At 33.9% G+C, this 9,944-nt stretch overlaps 1 pseudogene; it reads left to right on the top strand.

Annotated features, from left to right (window-relative positions):
- The first annotated feature begins 437 nt into the window (after positions 1-437).
- On the top strand, positions 438-8,366 carry LOC123896102 (annotated as a pseudogene).
- Positions 8,367-9,944: the final 1,578 nt, after the last annotated feature.

Raw genomic sequence — 9,944 nt, 5'->3', positions numbered from 1 at the left:
ATATTGAAATCTATTAAAAAAAAAAAAGCATATTTCACATTTCAATGTCTCATGTTAACAACTTCACCACAATTCGACTTATTATCTTTATTCCTGAAATTGATATTGTTTTAAAACTTTATGCTATATAATATATATATATATATATATATATATATATATATATATATATATATATATATATATATATATATATATATATATATATATATATATATATATATATATATATATATACAGGTCCTTTGAATCCCAATCATTTATCTGATTGGGAGAAGTTGGTTAATGAATTGCAAATTAGATATCGGACCTACTGCGTTGAGTTTTGCGTAACCGAAGTTAGTATAGTTCCAAATTTTTGAATAGATTGTTTTTTACACCAAAATTCTCAATTATTTATATTTAATTTTATTTTATATGTTATTTCTATTAAAATTATGATATCGTGTATTGATATTAGGATTTTCACACACGACACAATTTTGCATTTAGTGACAAGTCACAATGATTGTGTTACATCAAATTTCTATACATCTGGTAATGGAAGTGACAAGTCACAATGTTTTGATGAAATAAAGATGTATAATGACTGTAGATATTTGTCGGCATGTGAAACTGCTTGGAGGATATTTTCTTTTGATATACACTATAAAGAGCTTACGGCTGAGCGACTTAATTATCATCTTGAAGATGATCACACTGTTTTGTTTGAAGATAACGAGCATATTGAAGACGTTATAAACAAACCAAAGAGTCGCACATCAAAAATTTTGGCATGGATGGATGCAAACAAGAATTTTCCAGAGGCGAAAAATTTAACATATAGTCAATTCCCAACTAAGTTTGTGTGGAAAGAAAAGTTGCATCAGTGGGCTCCAAGACAAAGAGGTTTTTCAATTGAAATAGTTCACTTTGCACCACCTGCTGCGGGTGAAAGATTTTATTTGAGGACGTTGTTAAACTACGTCAAAGGTCCTACTTCTTTTAATGAATTAAAAACAGTGGATAATTTCAAATATGATAGTTTCAAGGAAACCTGTTTTGCAAGAGGTTTGTTGGATGATGATAAGGAGTATATATAGGCAATAAAAGAGACAAGTCACTGGGTCTCAGAGACTTTTTTAAGGACAATGTTTGCAATATTATTGGTGTCAGATTAACCGACCAGACCAGAAATAGTTTGGACAAATATTTCACATCTTTTGATATATGACATTTTGCACAAACAGAGACACTTGCTTGGTGCTCCAGGTATAAAATATTTTCACCTATTTCTATAAAACCATAGTTATTAGTTGTTTATTTTTTTACTCATGTAACCTTGCTTATATCACTTTTTAAATTATTTATTATGCAGTTTATTAAATTGTAGTTTTTTAAAATTGGAAAAAGAATTTTGTCAAAAAAAAAGGAAAAAGAATTGATATTTTTTATAAATACCATTTATTTTTACGTTAATGTATCTAAACATAAATCTATTTTGTTTAACTCACTTTTAACCAAAATCAAATCTATCAAACTCGATTCTGCTAAATTAATTTTTTTTGCAATACAACCAAACACAACCATAGTCATGTCACTAATCACATTCATTATTTTGATTTTAACATTGTAGATTTAATATTAACCAATGATCAATTGATACAATATGCACTAGCAGATATTGAGATGATGTTACGTAGTTGTGAGAAGAGTTTATAAGGTTATCCTCCAATGCCTAGAGCAGACACACCATTAAAAGATATTCTCAAGTTTGTTGATGAAAAAAATATCCTCCAATATGCACTAATGATGCACAAACACTGTTTCGAAGCTGTTGATCGAACTTTAAAAGATATTCTCAAGTCTGTTGATGAAAAAAATAAACGCATTCCCTTCGGTGGAAAAGTTGTTGTTTTTGTCGGAGATTATAGACAAATTCTACCAGTAATACCCAAAGGTACAAGGCCAGCAGTTGTTCATGCTACTATTAATTTTTCGGTTCTTTGAAATTTTTGTGAAGTTTTAACATTGAGTAAAAACACGAGGCTTCTCGGTGGTGCTTCGAGTGCAGACGTTGAACAAAAAAGATTGTTTTCTGAATGGGTTTTGGGTGTTGGCGATGGAGAAATTGGAGATGACAACGACGATGATTTAGAACTTGACATTTCATTAGATTTATTGATTTCAAATTCAGGTGATCATCTTGCTTCTATCGTTGAAAGCACCTATCCCCAACTTTTACAAAACATGAACGATATAACGTATTTCCAAAATAGAGCTATACTACCTCCTAAAAATTCAATAGTCGACACAACACTACAAGAAAAACAGTGTATACCCACGGCCATTTTTATCATTACCCACGGCTTAGCCTTGAGTATATGAAAGTTACCCACGGCATACCCACGGCATCGGTCCGTGGCATTTTGCTTCGTTGGTAATTCGCTATCCAGGAAAATGCCGTGGGTAAAGTTACCCACGCATTACCCACGGCCTAGTCCACGTTATTACTCGAGACTTAGCCGTGACTAATACCCACGGCATTACCATCAATGTCTCTTTCCCACGGCTTTACCATCAGAACCTAGAAAAGGTTTAGACCAGTATTTCTACGGTATTGCCGTGGGTAATGTCAATTTTTTTTTTTTTTTTTTTACTTTCTTAACCTGTTCCAAAAAAACTAAACAACTGAAACAATTGTCAAGAGTTGCTTACTCCAATTTCATCCAACATCAGAACCAATTCCAAACAAACTAAACCATAACTAAATTTAAAATTAATCAAATTGTGTTATCAAAAGATCACTTCATCAAACTAAAATGTATTGTTAACAAAAATTGACACTATAACAAGTGTCAAAATAACCAAATTAGAAACTAGCAATTTCGACAAAAGATGTAGCCACAAGTCTAAGCTTAATCGGTAATAATAACAAAATGCACCGTTAATAATCTAAGCATAAGATGAAGTCATAATAACAACACAAACTAAATATCAATTTTCCTCGTTATCCTCGGATTCATCCTCAGACCCTTCCTCGGATCCATCCTCGGACCCATCCTCAGACTCATCCTCTGACTCATCCTCATCATAATCTGGATGACGACGTCGACGACGGGAGGGCTCGGCCTGCATGGCAGCTACACTTTTTGTCAACGCTATCAGCTGCATTTGGAACTCTGCAGCACGCTGTTCTGACTGCTGAGCTTCCTTTTGTCGCTTAAGCTCTGCTTGCCTAAGCTCCTCCCTTGTATTCCGAACCTCATCCTCTGCTGCCTTTGCTCGCTCCTCAAGTGTGGCCAACTGTGTTGCCATCTCATGAGAATAATGGGATGAAACTTGGCTGCAACCCATAGATGGAACAGTGTCTGGGGCGAGACTTGAAACACCTGGTCTATAATTCGAGGACCTATCTCCTACACCATATAGACGTCCTCAATTTTTCCCCCCAACAGATTTGGCCCACAGTTTTAAACGAGTCGCAGAGTCGACCATTTGGGAGCCACTCTCATCTGCACCTTCTGAGGCCTGATTCAAATTACTTTGGAAACTACCCTGTTCAAAATTTTAAAAAACCAATGTAAATGCTACAGTACTAATATTAAAACCTAAAACAAAAAAAATAATGAATCAATGCTTTAATTTTTCTTACATAAGTGTTTTGAGATCTAAGATCAACCCAAGTTGAGTCCTTCTTACAAATGTGAGTTCTTAAAAAGACCTCATCCACTGTGGGTTCTCTACCCAACTCTTCAGCCTTTCATAAAGCATAAAAACAAGTTCAGAATTCATAACAGTTCATCCTATAACAAGTTTAGCCTATCACAAGTTCAACCTATCATAACAGTTCAACATTTTAATGGCAGACAAGTTCAGCCTATCACAACAATAATAACAGTTCAGCCTATCATAACAGTTCATCATTTTAATGGCTGGCAAGTTCAGCCTATCACAACAATAATAACAATAATAACAGTTCAGCCTATCACAAGTTCAGCCTATCATAACAAGTTCAGCCTATCACAAGTTCAACCTATCACAAGTTCAACCTATCATAATAGTTCAGCATTTTAATCAGGCCCGGTTTTGGGCTAGGGCAACCAGGCCCCCAGCCCAGGGCCCAACATTTTTGGGGCCTTAATTTTATTTTTTTTTAAGCCCAGCATTTAGATTTTAGGACAAGTACTTGTTATGGAGAAAATGTAACAAGAAATGTGCTTCGGCCCAGTGGTTTGGGTTTCAGTCCGAAGTCATTGAAGGCTGGTGGGTTATGTGTTCGATTCCAACTAGCAACAAAGTTTTTCCCTTTTTTTCATTTTAAGAGATCAGAGAAAATGGGGAATTGAACCAATAATATTAAATATTGTTTCAATAAATGACCATTTAAATTTTAAACAACTATTGTATTGAATTGTGTATACGTCTAAAAAAAAATTCCTTGTGTCATTTTAATAATATATATCAATTCATACAATACATCACATAAACTCTTTTTTTTTTTACAGACAAACTATTTTAAAAAACTATTTTATCACTCTATTTTTTTTAAAAAAACTATATTTTTATAAGGGGCCAAACAGACAAACTATTTTAAATTTTTTTTTCCCTACAAATACAATCACTCTATTTTTTTTTAAAAAACTATATTTTTATAAGGGGCCCATTTTTATCATTGGCCCGGGACCTCTAAATACTCGGAGACGGCCCTGATTTTAATGGCAGGCAAGTTCAGCCTATCACAACAATAATAACAATAATAACAGTTCAGCCTATCACAAGTTCAGCCTATCATAACAGTTCAGCATTTTAATGGCAGGCAAATCGTTTCAGGCAAATCAGTTTTACAATATGTAGAAGGGAAAACATACCATCCGTAAGGTATGCTCGGTGAAAGTTATGGATCCGCCAGTATGGACAGACCCACCTTTAGCAGAATTACGATTCTTCTTATTTCGCTGTGATATCGCTTTATAGGCTGGCTTCTTCCACTCAATATCAAGCTCTTTCCAAGCATCCTCACCTATCCAAGATGGGCGTTCACGCTTGTTCCTCGCTTCCATGTACATCTCAGAAAGACGCCTCGAGCCTTTGGATTCAAAGATTTTCTTAATCTGATAATCATGCTCAGGCAGCCAAGCAACATAACTCTACAATATTACATTTTGAAAAAATTAGAGTATATTCATTAATATTCACTATAAATGAACTTAGTTAATGAGAAATATAATCTTACACCAAATTTTTGATACCATAAGTTCACTATGTCTGGTGGAATATCTGACCATTTGGCGTATGCATCTTGATATTTTTCTTGAATTGCTTTGGTGAGGGCCCTGGAGGCCACCCTACAAGGTTCCCACCTACAAACAATTTATAAGCAATATGTAAAATATATCATCGAAGTATACAATGAAACAATGACAAGTTAAAATAAATTAGTTCCATACCCTCGGCCATCTGGATGAATCATTGGCCTCCCATCACTCGCCTTCTCATGGATAGGACGAGAGTATCGTGACCCCTGCGTCCTATCGCCACTACCAACGGGTATTGAAGGTGGTAGATTTGCTGAAAGAGAAGTATGTCGGGACGAAACAGAAGTCAACGGCTGTGATGGAGAATGTCGGGACGAAACAGAAGTCGACTCTTTGCCTTTCTTACAAACTCTTTAACACCAGATATAAAGGCGGGTTTCAACCCCCCTCTACGAGGGTTAAGTCTATCATATACCCAACTACGATCAGGTGGGTAGCCATTCATTTTCAAAAGAAGCTCCTAAATAGGAAAACAACTCACAAGGCTGAAGTTATAAGATGTCAAGAAAGAAGAGCTACCAATTCTAAGGCCCAAAAGAAAAAAAACCAGAACTTTTTTTTCCCAATATCATTACCTCATAAGCACACACACATAAACATATAAACACAATTACACAAAAACAAACAAACACACACAAATAAAAGAAAAAATAGATGTAAAAATCGAAGATTTACATGAGAAAGTATCTAGAAATTTCATAAAGCCTTCAAATCATAGATATTTCAAAATCTCAGTTTAGATTTAAGGGAAAGTTCTACATTATGTCACATACAAACACACAACTATTTTTATACTTTTACAGTAACATACATTAAGTTTGCTTAATAATTAAACTACTTTAGTGGCTCTGTGCTGATCTACTAGAAAATTTAGCAGCTTTTGTCAAAATGGTTGTAATATAGAGGGAGACTAGACTGAGAAGAAGAGGAAATAGAGGTAGAAAACTTGATACAAGAGAGCAAGTGCTTCATTGTAGAAGAAATGAAGTTGTTGGAAACTTGGTGGGGGAAACACAGTAATGGATTATAACTTTCTTCTAAGTAGATTCTGAATAAGCTGAAACTTGATTGTACAAATAAATAGTATGAACAACGATCTCCATGATTAAGTTGAGTGTTAATGCAATTGTAGAAGCAAAATTTGCAAATGGTCAAAGGATGGATAAATATATGCAAATGATGAGAAAATGATAGTTCTTTTTTTTAATCGGAAAATATAATGTTTTGGGAAAAAAATGTACTGTAATACTAATAATCTATTGATTTGTTTGCTTTTTACACCTCAACATACTGATAACGCTAACGTCTTATTTCCAAGTTTGTGGCTGTTTTTTAAAGGCTCAAAGCAGCTTTATAAAGACCAGTCTTTTTCTTGTCGACAATGAATGATACAATTGTACTACACATTTGAAAAAAGAATCTAATCCCTCAATTTTTACTCAGCAAATCCTTAATAACTTAGTTTTGAATTACTCAACAATATTACTAATTCATGTGACTGTGTTGGTTATTTTGGGACATAGTGTTTTTGGGACATAGTGAAATTAAGTTACTAAAAAAAGGATTTAAAGAGCTAAAAACAACCTAGACAGCAGCAAAAAGCTAGACCATCATCTTTCTCCATCAATTGAAACATGGATCAAATCTTATTGTATGAAACCAAGACCAAATCACAAAACAATGCAGGAAAATGCTAAAAAAAACCTAAACAACAGATTATAAAATTCCAACAAATTAACTAAGAGCAAATCCCATAAAATTTCATGTCTACCAACAACAACAAAGTTGATTCTAACCTTCACAGAACAACATTATATCATTCAAGTAGAAGAATAAGAAGATTGAGAAGTAAGGATTAAACTCACTGTTCGAATTGAGAGGGAAGAAAACGGCGCTGCTGGGTCTTCGTAGTAGCTGAGACGGTCGCGCCGACTGAGTGGGTCGTCGGAGATGAGAGCGAGACGGTGCTTGAGCTGCGTTATCGCCGTATAGCTGAGAGGGAGACGGTGCTAGCGAGCTGTGTTGCAATGGGAAAGTGAAAAGGAAAAGAAAGGAAAGGAAAGGGTATAAAGTAATAACTTTAAGATAAAAATTAATTATAATTATATTTTATAATTTTATATACGAAAATTCCGTGGGAAACCAAAATTATTTTTTATCAATACAGACGGATATGCCGTGGGAACAGTTAAAAGACAGATAAAATTATATTTTATACATACATACGGAAATGCCGTGGATACCAAAAATTATATTTTATACTTACATACGGATATGCCGTGGGTAACAAAAAGTCTATTTTCGCGCCAATCTTTTTTAGGTGGGAACAACATTTTCGTGAAAAAAAGTTAGAGGGAAAGAATAGTTTTCTTATTTTTACCTTATCCATGGCCAAGCCGTGGGTATTATCCACGGAAAACAGCCCTGGGTAAAAAAGCCGTGGGTATGTGCAATTTTTCTTGTAGTGCAATAAATGATTATATGTTGGATTTAATTCCTGGTGAAGAAAAAACATATTTGAGTTATGATACTCCACTCACACAAAATGTAAATGGTCAAATAGTGGATGATGTTCACACTCCCGAATTTTTGAACACGATTTCTACGTCGGGACTTCCAAATCACAAGTTGAAACTTAAAGTTGGAGTTCCAGTTATGATATTAAGGAATTTGAATAAAAAATTAGGATTATGCAATGGAACAAGACTTATTATTACGAGATTGGGAAAACGTGCTCTTGAAGAAAAAATTATTTCAGGAAGTAATATTGGTGATCAGGTTTTCATACCTAGATTTTCTCTGACGCCATCTGACGTGAGAATTCATTTTAAATTTCAACGGAGACAATTTCCTATAATGATTTCTTTTGCGATGACTATTAATAAGAGTCAGAGACAATCTTTAAAGCATGTTGGAATATATCTTCCGTCGCCAGTGTTTTCACATGGTCAGTTGTATGTTGCAATTTCAAGAGTTACTTCTAGAAAATGATTAAAAATATTAATCATCGATGACAACGGTGAAGATACGACTAAGACTTCGAATGCGATTTATAAGGAAGTCTTCCGTAATATAACATAATTTTCTTTGTATGAATATTTTTCCAAAATTATTGTTGAACTATCGTTTAATGTTACTCAACTTTTTTCATATACCTTACATTATTGGAATTATCATATCTTATTTAATCATTCTATATCTTACAGCTAATCAGACCCATGCACCGCACGGGTCGATGTTCTAGTTATTAATTAAATTAATAATAAATAAATTATAAAATACTTATTTATTAAATAATAATTTTTTTATGTTAATGGGCTCATAAACATTTTTTGGTACTTGGCCCACAGATGTTTTTACTGGCCCAAAAAACACTTTTTAGTTTTTTTTTTCAGTTTTTTTTTGTTTTCATTTTATTATTTAGAAATAATTTTATTAAATCAATTTAAATATTCACAACTCTATTTTCTAAGAGAGACAGAGAGATTTTCATGTAGGGGAAAAAAAACGAACTACATTAGAAGGGCAAAAGTTAATATGCATAAGGGGATGTTTATGCATGGTGCATAAGCCCAGAATTACTCGCGCGCCCCCCAGAAGTTTCTCGCGCGCGCCCCCAGCCCCCCCAAAGGCTCGCTATCCCCACCCCCTTTCTGCTGATGCACACGTTTTGTTTTTATTTTTAGCCTACTAGGCCTGAAAGCCCATATTGCTACGCGCGCCCCCCAACTGCTACGCCCTCCCCCCAATTGCTACGCGCCCCCCCCCCCATTTTCTAGCCCCCCAATTTCTAGCGCACCCCCCCAGGTTTTTTTTTTTTTTAGATTTCTAGCGCACCCCTCAGAATCGAATTTGAACGGCAATGAAGAACGTATGAATTAGAATCGAATTGGGTAGCTTGGTTTTTCTTTTTGTGATGAGGTTTTTTTTAGTGATAAAATATTTGTGTTTTTGCTGAATGGAGACAAAGTAGAGTGATTAATTTTTTTTTTTTATAATTGTTGAGTGATTATTGGTTAGAGAATCTTGAGATGTTAATTTGGTTCAGTAATAGTAATAATAATGAAGGAATATTATTTCAATAATACAATAAATTCAATATTAAAAACACAATATTGATTTCAATAAACACATAAAACCATTTTATAATACAAATGGTTTCACTTTTTAACTCTCTGAAACCATTTAACCAGCATAATGGTTTCCAGGATTTTTAAAACCATAAAAACACAATATTGATTTCAATAAACACATAAAACCATTTTATAATACAAATGGTTTCACTTTTTAACTCTCTGAAACCATTTAATCAGTATAATGGTTTCCAGGATTTTTAAAACCATAAAAACACAATATTGATTTCAATAAACACATAAAACTATTTTATAATACAAATGGTTTCACTTTTTAACTCTCTGAAACCATTTAATCAGCATAATGGTTTCCAGGATTTTTAAAACCATAAAAACACAATATTGATTTCAATAAACACATAAAACCAATTTATAATACAAATGGTTTCACTTTTTAACTCTCTGAAACCATTTAACCAGCACAATGGTTTCCAGAATAATTGTAACGAAAATTCACTGTTCATCTTCTCCTACGCGAAACAGTGAAAACGTGATCACTGTTCATCCGCGATCA

The sequence above is a fragment of the Trifolium pratense genome, linkage group LG7 (genome assembly GCF_020283565.1).
Source record: "Trifolium pratense cultivar HEN17-A07 linkage group LG7, ARS_RC_1.1, whole genome shotgun sequence".
Taxonomy (NCBI): Eukaryota; Viridiplantae; Streptophyta; class Magnoliopsida; order Fabales; family Fabaceae; genus Trifolium; species Trifolium pratense.
Note: the sequence above shows the minus strand (reverse complement) of the source record. Positions and strands in the feature narration are given on the sequence as shown.